Source organism: Eublepharis macularius, chromosome 1, assembly GCF_028583425.1.
Source record: "Eublepharis macularius isolate TG4126 chromosome 1, MPM_Emac_v1.0, whole genome shotgun sequence".
Classification (NCBI taxonomy): domain Eukaryota; kingdom Metazoa; phylum Chordata; class Lepidosauria; order Squamata; family Eublepharidae; genus Eublepharis; species Eublepharis macularius.
This window is the reverse complement of record NC_072790.1, coordinates 129,034,148-129,047,162: the sequence shown is the minus strand read 5'-3', so window position 1 is coordinate 129,047,162 and position 13,015 is coordinate 129,034,148. Positions and strand designations below refer to the sequence as shown.

Sequence of the window (13,015 nt, the reverse complement as noted above, 5' to 3'; positions counted from 1 at the left end):
AGTGCAGTCCCACACTGGGATAATAGCAAGCTACTCACCAAGGAGGTGGGATGGTACTCTCAGATGAAGAGAGATAGTAGGACTGCTTGACCCACTGCTGTTCCTCTTCTAGAGTTAGTATCTACTGCATAGTGTTTGACAACAGTATCTGCCAAAGACCATGTAGCTGCCCGGTAGATTTCCACCAGCAGCACCCCTCAAACGAATGCAGCAGAGGCAGCTTGTGCTCGTTAAATGGGCATGGAGAGTAAATGGGCAAGGAATTGAACAGACTTATGACACATTTTAATAACAAGTATCTGGATATTGTCTGAGATGATGAAGCTTTGCCTTAATTGGAACCAGAATGGCAAACAAAAAATGCAGAATCAAAACTGCTCTCCTTACATCCAAAGTGTGTAGTGTACATTCTTGTGAAGTTGTCGGGTTGGGAAAAAACACCAGGAGGGTTATGCTCTGAGACACATGAAATCTGAACATTACCTTGGGCAAGAACTGCAAACTAGAACACATCACCACTCTGTCAGGAAATACACCTGTAGGAAGGGAGGATTCACCCTTAATGCTTGGAGCTCACTAACTCTCCTGGCTGATGTAATAGCTAGCAGGAAGGCCAGCTTAAAGGAAAGGAGAGGTAAAGGGCATGTTGCCAATGACTCGAACAGTTTTAACATGAGCTTTGCTAAGACCAGTGAGAGGGACCATTGTGGTACCAGAGGGGACCTTGGTGGGTACAAATTATATAGTCCTTTCAAAAACAACTTTGGAAAATAGGGTGAAAACATTGTTTCCCCATCTATACCAGTATGGAAAGCAGAGACGGCAGCTAAGTGGATTTTAATAGATGAAGAAGCCAAACCAGAGGTTTGCAGGAATACTAAATAACCAAGGGTGGATCCTCAACACTCTCAACAGGCAGAGACATCCAAGACATGCCTACTTGCACTAATTGGCTGCTTCGAGAGGATTATCACCTCACCTGAATCGGCTTGGCTAGAGGCTTCTTGTCCTCAGACAGGGTGTCCATATAGGAAGACCTCTTTTGCCATAGGAAAATCTGATACCCACTCATAATGGCCAAGAGGTTAGCCATCTTGATATGAAGGGCAGAGACGAGATACATTTTCTTCCCCACAGCATCCAACTTCTTTCCCTCCCCATCCACAGGAGTAGAGAAACTGCCCTGCTGATGTCTGACCTGCAATTCCTCTGCAATAAATGACAAAGCAAGTGGGTGAATAAACAAGCAAGGGCATTGATTTTGCTTCACTTCGTAAAGTGCTTCTATCCTCCTGGTGGTTGCTGGAATAGACACCGGCTTTTGGCACAGATTCTCTATAATTTCCACAAATCCCTCAATCATAGGAAAGGCTACTACATTAGGAGTATCTGAATATATATGCTCTAGAAAACTGTTCCTTGGTTTCTGTTGTGAAAAAGAGACATCTCTCTTCAGAGACTTTGCCATATGGAGCATTTGTCCAGCATACAGTTTATAATCAGTGTTTGGTGAGTTATGCTCAGAGTCACCCACAGTCTCCTCAGGTGACGGGTCAGAAGTGAAGCCTGGACTATGTTTGGAATCAACCAACCTCACATCTGATACCAACTCGGATCTGTGTATCAAAGCACTAGGACAAGGAGGAGGGAGCCAATTTGGATCCAGAGACCAGCGTTTTTTTCTTCAGATCCAATTGAGCTGGAACCAGAACTGAACAAAGGTAAGTCGGGTGAAATTCATTCCAGTTGTGAATTTAGTTTGCTGATGGATAGTGGGGATACCACAGAGCTGGATGGCACGGGTGTTGTGACTGCCCTGAACACCATGAGTGAGATTCCCTAGGGGGAACAGCTCTCACCTGCACTTCCTCCCTCAGTTCCAGGGAAGCATGATCTCCTGCTCACAGTTGGAGGCAGCAGCATCTACCCCATCGGATCTGATGATCAGGTCAGGTCCGAATGACCAGCCTGCTAGTGAGCCTTATGCTGAGGCTTCTCCACATGCTTCGACTTGCCCTTGTGCTTACAGGGTGGAGGATCAACTGAACTCCCCCTTGATGCCAGAGACCTGGAACCCTCGTTCCGAGACCTGGGAGGAATGTCTTCCAGAATTATAATGCTGGAAGCCGACTACATTGAAGTTGAGGTATCTCTGGACCAAGAACATGGTTTATTTTAACTCCGAGGAGAAGTCATCAGACCTGATGGTATTACAGCAGACATTGGATCCGAGGCTGGCATTTACTCCGGGGGAAGGTTTGGTCATTGATGGATCTGAGCACTCTGCTGGGGCAGATTTTTTTGTTGCCAGACTTGTGGTGCTAAACATGGCTTTCTCCCAAAGCATAGCTATTAACCACGAAGCCCAATCTCTTCTTGCTTTTCATGTAAACACTTGGCAATGCTTGCGCCGGTTGACCACATGGCCTTTGCCTAAGCATGCAAGGCATAGAGAATGGCCATCAGTCTTGGCCATCTTGGTCCCACACTTCACACATTTTTTGAACAAGGACTTGTCCCCCATAAAGCCAAATGAAGACTACCACTCAGGCAAAGTTGAAGCTGCTCAAACAGCAACATGACTCACCAACCCAGTAGTAGATCAGATGAACTGTGGTGGGAGGAAAAAAAACCCTTTAACTTTTAATTTCCAAACACTAACCTGAACTATAAATATACATTACAACTTTAATCACTAACAATCACTATCCAATAGAAAGCAGAGCAGCTGGTAAAAAAAATCTGTTCTTTGCAGCAGCAAGAAACAAACTGAGGGGAAAAGGGATATCATCTCTATACCACATGTCCTTTTGGTGGGAAAAAAACACTCTGGAGCAGTCTGGAGGAGAGGGGTTGCCCCCTCAGTAGCCTAAAAGATAAGAAAATCCTGTTATGAGCAGAAGGCCTGCACAAGTGCAGTCCCCAATGTGGGACTGCACTGAAGACTGTAGAACAATAATGTATATTTGCCAAGCCTTTTTGTTAATGTTGTGTTTTTAGACAACCATTAACTTGTTTTGCTGTTGAAGTGGTAGTATTTTATATCTGATTACCCAGCTGAATTCAAAATTTATGCTTCTACATTACTCTGAAGTTTTATGAAGAACCCACGACTTTGGCTTTCTAATTCCCCAACCCTTTGGGGTTTTTCCTCTAAGCAAAGAACAGTGGAATCTCTCACACACTACAGACACTAAACTAAGATGCCAGGGGAAGGAGTCAGTCTTTCTCCTCTGCAAACCCCTCCAAGGTTCAGCACTATGTAAAATGCCTATGTCCTTTTCCTTTGAAGGAAAAACATTGTAGGAAGGGGGCTAGGGAATCTCAACTCCCATTAGCTGAGGTACCAGAACAATCTACATCACAGTGATAAGAAGTAGGACTAGGATCAGGGAGACCCAAGGTTCAAATCCCCACTGTGCCTTGAAACTCAATGGGTGTCCCTGGGCCAGTCAAGTCCTCTCAGCTCCTTGGATGAAAAGTGGGATAAAAATAACTACAAAAATAAAATCTGAGGGAAAGGGAGAGGGTGATAAGAAAGGGTATGTGTGAATTGAGTCTTTTTACTGCACCATTATCCTTGTGGTGCAGTGAGGTGCTGAAGAAAGCAAGCCTAATGGCTTCTAGGGGGGAAAAAACCTGTGCTTGTGTTTTGCCTTGCCAGGATCCCATGGTAATATGATACACATGGACAGGCTTTACTTCTCCCATTGTGGGGTGGAAGGTCACCTCGTGTTTTTTTTATTGTCTGCATACGGAGTAGCCACAATGGTCGATACATTAGTTGTTTATATATATATATATATATATATATATATATATATATATATATATATATATATATATATATATATATATATATATATATTTATTCTTTTTAACATCTAAAAACAATAAACTACAAAAAACTACAATAGTACAAGGGAAGGGAAAGAAGGGAGAATAAGAAGGGGGGAAAGGGGGGTGGAAAAAAGGGGAAGGCAACTTACAAACACTAAACACTACATTTCAATGCTTTCCCTTCATACTGCCATAATTAAAAAAATAGCTTAATAAAGTAATGATGGAATGGTTGATCTTACAAAATACAAATTACAATTCAAATTAAATCTTTTTCCCCCCTCTGGGCCTCGGACGCAGTTCTCTCTGAGCAGCTACAGCCGCAGCGCTCGTTTCCTCCCCCCTCCCTTCAGGCTTCGAATCTTCTTTTTGCTTGATGTCTGGCCCAAATTCTGGATTTTTGTCCACAAAATCCCTTAGCTGATCTTCCGAATTAATCTTGTAAGCTTGATCTTTGTAACTAAACCCGATTCCTTCCGGAAATAGCCATTTGTACTTTATGTCACGTTCCCTCAAAAGAGCGGCCAGCTTTTTATATTTAAATCTTCTCTTCCGAACTAAAAATGGAACGTCCTTCAGTATCTTGACTTTATTTCCCAGAAAGTCCAACTCCGCATTATATGAGTTATATAGGATATTGTCCCGGACCCTCCTGGATGAGAACTCAATAACGATTTCGCGAGGCAGCTGCCGCTTCATTGCATATTTTGAAGATGCCCGACGGACTCCCAAAATGGCGCTTCTTACTTCTTCTTTAGTTGCTCTCGTGGGTGACGCTAAAAGTTCCGAGGCAAGATCCCACAAATCCTCGTTTTCCTCCTCTTTAACATTCTGGAGACGCAAAATGGTCTGTGTTCGTTCCACTTGCAGCCCAATCAGCTGATTTTCCACCAACTTTAGCTCCTTGTTCGTTGCTCTCGTAAGTGACGCATTTTCCCGAGCAGACTTCTCTGCCCCCCCCACTACTTCCTTGATGGCTTTCACATCGCTCTCAATTAAGCCCACCCTTTGATCTGTTTCATTCAGCTTGTCAACAAAGGGTTTTATGGCCTCAGTAACCGATCTTTTCACCAGTTCCTCAAGCGACTCGCCTCTTCCCTGCAGGGCAGCCGAAACTGACTTGCCCAAAGCAGGACTCTGTTTTTGTGATGCCATTTTATGGGGGGGGGGGACCGCCAATCTTCCGAGACTCTGCGAGGGGGGAAAAATCGGAATCTTCTAAGCTTCAGATCCCACCACTCCTTCACATGTGCTTGTAGTAACAGAAGGGATTCGCTTACTTACAGGCTTCCGCCTAATCCTGTTCTTTGCCGTTTTCCATAGCCCGGCAGCACACAAGGTGCCGTGCACGTCTGCCGGCCTCCATAGGGACAAACGGGCAATTTACCCCCTGCCTCGATCTGCCAGAGGGCTCTTCCCGTCGCGTCCCGGACCCAGACTCCCTCCCTGGGAGCCCTGGGGGCTAACCTTTGCAGATCAGCCGCCCGGTCAGGGTGCTCGGCCGCTTCTTCTCGGACCTGCCGAGAGGAGCGTCTGACATGGCTGCGAAAACGAAAACGAATCTTCGATACATTAGTTGTTTTTAATGGCTTTTAATGTATTTTGGTGTTTATTATTTTATTATAAGCCTGTGCTTGTGTTTTGCCTTGCCAGGATCCCATGGTAATATGATACACATGGACAGGCTTTATTTCTCCCATTGTGGGGTGGAAGGTCACCTCGTGTTTTTTTTATTGTCTGCATACGGAGTAGCCACAATGGTCGATACATTAGTTGTTTTTAATGGCTTTAATGTATTTTGGTGTTTATTATTTTATTATAAGCTAAGTAAATAGACAGTATGCCTGCCTACCTAGACAAAATTCTCAGAGTGAAATGGAGAATAACAACCCTATAACTTTCCACAGCACTAGGCTAACCACTCTCCATAGCAACATCTCTCGTTCGGTTAGGCTGAGAATGTGTGACTGTCCTATGGTCACCCAGCAAGTTTCTGTAGAAGAGTGGGAATTAGAATCTGGGTCTCCCAGATCCTAGTTCAATACTTTAGCCACTATACCACACTGGTCATGCAGGGAAAAACACTCACACCATATGAAAATTAAAACATTATTAATAATTAAGCATCTCCCCAGAAATGTTTCAAAAGCATTCATTTGGGGCATCTCTTTTATCAGCTAGAGAAAAATGGAGCTTAACAAAACAAAACAAGATTACATTTTCATTCACATCACTCCCACTCAATTTCTAAAGTGAATGCTTGCCAAAACAGCTCCACTTAACTGTTTAAATCTGTGATACTTTAGTACTTGCAATGAAATAAGTAGTTTATTTAAGGTATGTGACATTAAGGATTACATTTTCATTCCCAGGGATATACAAGCATTCATGCATATGCTAGCCAAAAGGGGCAACTCCTATAGCATGACCTCCTGAAGACATAAGTTAGAAATCCACCTCTAATTAGAAACATCTTTCCCTCAGCTACAGAAACTATGCAAAAAGGTCCAGCTGTTACTCTGTATGTTGCATTCACTCTTATTTAGAAATATAGTCTGAAATATTTGTTGGAGACATTATTGTCTTCTTAAAGACAATCTGATACTTTGTCATGAAGTTGCTATGAAGCAATATGCTCTGTCACCTCCGTGGGACATCTCTCAAAGCTTAGGACACAAGTTCTCACAGGAATAAAGCTTTCAACCAAGATAACCAAGAAGATTAACAACATTCTTCCCTGATTCATCTGGTACTAAGAAAGATGAGGCATCTCAATGGCATCAGGATTTAGGCCTGGATAAGAACTGAACCATAGGCCTTGGGGATATCATGGATTCAGCCTGTGAGCTAATCATCAAGGACCGAAACAGAAATTATGTTATAGTTGCTGCTCAAAATCACCATCCTATAAATAAGTGGAGAGTATAATCTAGAAAAGTGTTTATTTCTTGCCTGGAAATGGCAACCATCATCTCAGACCTACCCTTCAGAAGTGAGGAGAGTAGTCATGAGATTTAGTGCCTTTTCATTGTTGGCCTCCCAGTAGGGTCACCAGCTCCAGCTTGGGAAGTTCCTGGAGATCTGGGGAAGTGCCAGGGGAGAGCTCAGTTGGGATGCGGTGCCATGAAGTCCACCCTTGAAAGATGCCATTTCCTCCAAGGGAACTCATGACTAGTATGGAGATCAATTATAATTCCAGAGAAGTCTGGGCCACACCTTGAGGTTGGTAGTCCTACCTGCTAGTCCTACCAGTGGGGAAATACCTCCCTGGTGCCATTTTAAATGATTTTCACACACAAATGCATCCACATGGATCCATGAGCACCCTCAAGCTCTCAATGCGCTCTTGTTAGCAGTCAAATCCCATATGCTGATACCAGATACCACTACAAAATCTCAATCAAATTACATAAGTAATTTTCACAGTGAATTTTCAAGAAAAATCAGAATTTGAAAGTTTTCAAGAAGTCAGCTCACTCGGTGGCAGCGTAGCTGTCACGTGGGGAGCCTTCTCTTTGCAGCCCCGCCCAGAGGGAGAGATAGGCTCCCTTCCCAGGCATCCGGGGCTTTGGCTGGGGGTGGGGAGCCAAGTGCTGTTTGCAGGCGGCTCCACTTTCCCCGGTCTTCAGTTGCTTCGCTCGCTCGGTGGAAGCAGGAGCGATTTTTCTTCTCTCCTTTCCATCCGAGTGGCAAGCAGCAGGGAGCAGCCTGGGCCGGGCCGACTGAGAGCTTTGCTCCGGCGGCATTTTTGACTTGAGGAGCTTCCAGGGCAGCATTTCGGAGGCGGCAGCTGCGGCGCCATTTCGGCGGCGGTGGCGCAGGCAGTGCCTTTTTAAAGGGGGCTTGTCTACTGCCCAGTCGCTGGTTTCTTAGCGGCAGTGGTTGTGGCACTGAGCCCCTGTGTTAAGGGCCACTGTGTGCAGTGGGGTCTCGGCAGCCAGTGCTATTAGCACACTGGACTTGCGTGCCATTGCCGGGGGGGGGCAATGGGCCCCTGCTTGTATAGCGGCCGTTGTTCTTCCTCCCTCTCATTCCCCACCTGAGGCCTATCTCCCCTTGTCACTTGAGCCCATCTCCTTCTGGGAAGGGATATTTGAGGAGGAGGGGGTGCCTTTGATTGCCATTATCCTTGGCTATTAATCTGCAGTAATTATACGGGAGTCATTATCTGTAGCCAGGCCTATTCTGTGTCCGCCTGGGCTCCCACCTGGTTGCCATTTTGGGGCTGTTTTTCAGGTGGCAGCCATTTTCTGTGGGCTTCTTCAGGGCTCTTGTGGCACCATCTAGTGGATGGCTAGTACTGCAGGGGAGGTGCCCGTACATTCTGGTTAAGTGGCTTGGCTGTGAACCTGCCCCCTTTTGGGATACATAATTGGTGGCTATACAGTCGCCAAGTTACACAATGCTTTCAAAAGGAGTGGCCCATCCAAAGGTAAGCAGCTGGTTAAAAGACCTGTGCCTAAAAAGCCTCCACCTGCCCGTTCCTCTTCGGATGAGGACAATAGTGGTCCAAGCAGGCAGGAGCTTTTAGAGAGTATTACAGCACTCAAGAGGACTAGGAGTGGTGCTGCACCAGTTGTAGCACCTGCACCAGTTGCAGCACCTGCTCAGCCATGCCGAGCTCCTAAAAAAAATCTCTAGAGCTGAGTTTTACAAAGATTTTGTATCTCGTCTTTCTGCTCTTGAGGGGTTATGAAGAGAGGTAATGGGGGATGGAGGTGGTTGCCAGGAACCCTTGACATCGAGAGTGTGGTGGAGGTCAAGCAGGAGTGGCCAGCGGATAGCGGGCAAGTTGCCATTGCAGTGGAACTGCCAGTATCCGAGGGTAAGTCATCTCTGCCTCAGCTGGCGGGCAACTGGCCTTGGGGTCCTTGGGGACAACCTGCTGCCACGGGGGTTGCAACTTCTTCGTCTTCATATACATCTCCCATGCAGGGTTGGCCTTCAGTGGGCTTGCCGGTTTTGCCTGGTTATGCCAGTGGGTCATTGAGCCAGCAGCAGGCGCAAGTTTTACCTGCTATGGGGGGTGCCACCAGTGGGGATAGCCAAGCCTACCTTCTTTCCACTGTTGGGTGGCCTTATGGTTACGGCCCTCAGCTGGGTCCTGGCCCTCACAGGTCCCCTGTGTATGGCATGGTTCTGTATAGGGTGTTGCCCCTAGGAGACACGGCATTGCCTTTAGGCGACCATTTGACACAGGCCACCTGAGACAAGATTATAAAAGGGGAGTATGTGGATGTCTTTACCCTTCTCTTCAGGAGAAGAAGGATAAAGATTATTTGGATGATAGGGACAAGGAGAAGATCCGACGTCGGCAGATTGATAGGACCTGGTCACATTGGTTGCCTGGGTTCCTTGTTTATGTGGGTATATTGGCTAGGGCACAGCCGTGGAGGTACTTTGTTCCAGTACATGAATATCATCTACAGGGGATATACTGATTTTGAGGGGGCAGCTTGGCTGAGGTATGACGAGGAATTCTGTATGCGTGCAGCCTTGAATCCCAGCCTTCTTTGGGATCAAATTCTCATGCAACTATGGGTGCAGGTAATGGCCCCTGCAAAATCTAATCTGGGTAACAGAACAGATAGTGGCCATTTGATATTCTGGCCATCACAGGGGTCAGGTTCCCATACCTCTGTGGGGCAGCAGGTTCAATTACGGCTGTTCTGTTGGGACTTCATGTCCAATGGGGTTTGCAACAGAAAAGCATGCAAGTAGAGGCATGAGTGTCCCGCATGCGCTGGAACCCACCCATATGCAGCTTGCCCCAAAGCAAAGCAGGGTGGAAAACGCTTTGGGGGGGGCAGCTAACAAGGGACTGGTAAAGGGGCCCATTCCAGTAAAGCTGAGGGTATTTGAACGGTTGCTTCAAGGTTACTCTCGGTGCCATGACGCTTACTATTTACTTCATGGTTATAAGTTAGGGTTTAGGATCCCTTTTCAGGGCCCCCAGACACCTTTCATGGCAGCCAACCTTAGATCAGTGGCTGGCATGGAAAAGGTGGTCTGGCAAAAAATTTCTAAGGAATGTGCTGAGGGCAGGGTCTTGGGGCCATTTGCTGCCCCTCCTATCCCTTCCTTGAGGGTTTCCCCTTTGGGTGTGGTGGCAAAAAAGGCGCCTGGTGAATATTGCCTTATCTACCACTTATCTTTTCCCAAAGGGGGATCGGTGAATGACGGCATTCCCAATGAACTCTGTACAGTGCACTACACTTCCTTTGACCAAGCGGTCAAGGTTTTACACCGGTGTGGGGTGGGAGCTGAGATGGCGAAATGCAATATTAAGTCTGCCTTTCGCCTGCTCCCTGTTCACCCAGAAGACTTTGAGCTCCTCGGGTTTTCATTTGAGGGCAAGTTCTTTTATATATATAGAGAGAGAGAAAAAAAAATAGGGAATAGAAAGTAAAAGGAGGGGGGACAGAAAGAGAAGAACAAGGAAAAAAATTACATATCTATTATATTGCACCATTCACTCTAATACATGTCTTAGTATTCTGCTAATCAGCTCTCTATTTGCAAATTTTTCCATTTATCTTCTATTATGTCCATAAAGGACTACATCTTATTTGAAAATTAAACTTCTCCAAACTTATCTTGTATCCATTTGTAAAAAGGCTCCCAAATGTCATTATAGGTTGTAATATCCAATTCTTTCAATAAACTCGACAATTTGTCCATTTCAGCCGTCTCAAGTATTTTTTCGACCAGGTTTTCTTGTGTTGGGATAGTTGTCATTTTCCAAAGACTTGCATATGCAATCCTAGCTGTTGTAATTATATTCAACATCAAATGCTTTTGCTCTTTATTGACTGGGACCGATATGTGGTTTAATAAAAAAAGTTCTGGTTTCAAAGGTAGTGGAGTCATGAGTATCTGTTGTAACATTGTATGTACTATCTTCCAGAACTCCACTGCTTTTTTGCATGTCCACCACATATGATAATAAGATCCCGGTATCTTCTCACACTTCCAACAATTGTTTGACATATTTAAGCGAGATTTAGCTAACCTAATTGGGGTTAGGTGCCACCTATAAAATATTTTATATACATTTTCCTTCAGTGAGGCCGATTTTGTCATCTTTAAATTACTTTTCCACATTTGTGACCATTGCTCTAAATCTATTGTATGTTCATTGTTTCTGTAGGCCATTGATCAACCTATAATGTTGGTTGGTGTGGATTTTCCGGGCTGTATAGCCGTGGTCTTGGCATTGTAGTTTCTGACGTTTCGCCAGCAGCTGTGGCTGGCATCTTCAGAGGTGTAGCACCAAAAAACAGAGATCTCTCAGTGTCACAGTGTGGAAAAGAAGTTGGCAGGTAATTTATATCTACTCAGGAAGGTAGGGTTGGGCTGAGTCATCCTGTAAGAGTTTCCCAGGGTGTGGAATGCTAATGGAGGGAGGCTTCACTGTATCCTGAGGAGGTTCTTTTGCATATGGATTGGTGCTTGATATTCTAATCTTCTCTGCAGGACTATTGTTGGGTATAGAGTATTTTGTTAGCCTGGTGTTTTTCAGGACTGCAAACCATGCTCTATTCATTCTTAAGGTCTCTTCTTTCCTGTTGAAATTGTGCTTATGCTTATACTTATGAATTTCAATGGCTTCCCTGTGCAATCTGATGAAGTAGTTGGAAGTGTTGTCCAGTATTTTAGTGTCCTGGAATAGGATACTGTGTCCTGTTTGAGTTAGGCTATGTTTAGCCACCTATAATGTTCCTTGTGTTTTCCCACAGACAGTAAGCAAAGATGAGGCATTGTGCCATCGGATACTTCCAAACTAAAAATTCAGTAGTAATAACTCTATTTTTCAGCACAGTAGGGATAAATAAGTTTGCAGCCCCAGCTGGAATGAAGAGACACAGGCTTGGAATTAAAGGGCCGTTTATTAACATGACCATTAACATAAACCACGGCAGAGCCTATGACCGTGCGGTAGGGCAGCTCTATGAGTTTTGGGCAATGGCCGGGCTCCAGCAGTTGTGGCCCATCCTGCCTGAACACCTGATGCACTTTTGTGTGGTGCAGCGTGGGAGGGGTCTTTCTGTAAAGTCCATTAGGGGACAGCTGCCTGCTTTAGCCTTTGCAAGCAAGGCGCACAGCTTACCTGAATTCATGGATGTTTTCAGGATTAGAAAGATGTTAGAAGGCTGGGCTAGGGAAGTTAGGACCCCAGGCAGCCCATCTCCCCATCTGTATTGAAGGGGTTGGGGGCCACATAGGAGGAGGTGTGCTCCTTGGTGTTTGAAAGGAAGCTCTTTCATGCTGCTTCCTTGACTTCATTCTTTGGGGCCTTGCGGGTCAGCGAGCTGGTGTCCTCGTCTCGTAAGGACGCTTCTGGCCAGGCCTTGTCAGCCCAAGATATTAAAATTTGTTGGGGATAAAGTCTCCCTTTGTATTTGACGGTCCAAGACGGATCAGCGGCAGCGTGGGAGTACTTTTCTTTTGGGCTCCTGCATGGAGCAGGAGTTGTGCCCTGTTAAGGCCCTTAGGGAGTATGTCACTCTTCGGGGGGAAGACCAGGGTGTCTTATTCCGCCACGAAGATAAACCCCATTAACTAGGCATCAGTTTGGGGCTGTGACAGAGAGGGCACTTAAGAAAATTGGTTTGTCGGGGTCAAATTCAGCACCCAGCTATGGGGTACCCTCACCGGGCGATACAGCGAGTGGGCAGGTGGCGGTCGGGGGCTTTTCGGACCTATATCCGCCCCCTGCCTCAGTTTTAAAAGGCCATACTAATTGCTCTTCTCTCAGGTGCCATGTTGGGCCAAGGGAGGGAAAGGATTCTGATTTGTGGCCACAGCGTGGTGTTCTGAGCAGCCTACCAAGCTAGGAGAATGCCGATTGGATCCCAGCTGGGTTTGAGTGCTGTGGCCACTGCCGAGTGGCAGGGATGGCATGGCCTGAGATGGCCGGGCCTGCTGCCGCTCTTGTTTCAGGGAAGGAAGGGTCCTCCCCCACATATTGTGGTCATTCACCTTGGTGGTAATGACCTGGGGCTAATGCAGGGTAAGGCCCTGTCAATGCAAGTAGCTGAAGACCTACAGTTTATAAGCAGCCGATGGCCGGGTATGCTTATATTTTGGTCAGAGTCGCTACAACGACGGGTTTGGCGGGAGGCCTTTGATCCTAGGGCAATTGAGGGGGCCAGTCGTAAGGCTAATCATGCCA

The 13,015-nt window shown here is 46.0% G+C and overlaps 1 protein-coding gene across 2 annotated transcripts in view; it reads right to left on the bottom strand.

The window, feature by feature from the left end:
- Positions 1-13,015, bottom strand: part of MTHFD1L (methylenetetrahydrofolate dehydrogenase (NADP+ dependent) 1 like) — a 253,352-nt gene that overhangs the window by 185,233 nt on the left and 55,104 nt on the right. The gene's annotated exons all lie outside the window — the stretch shown is intronic.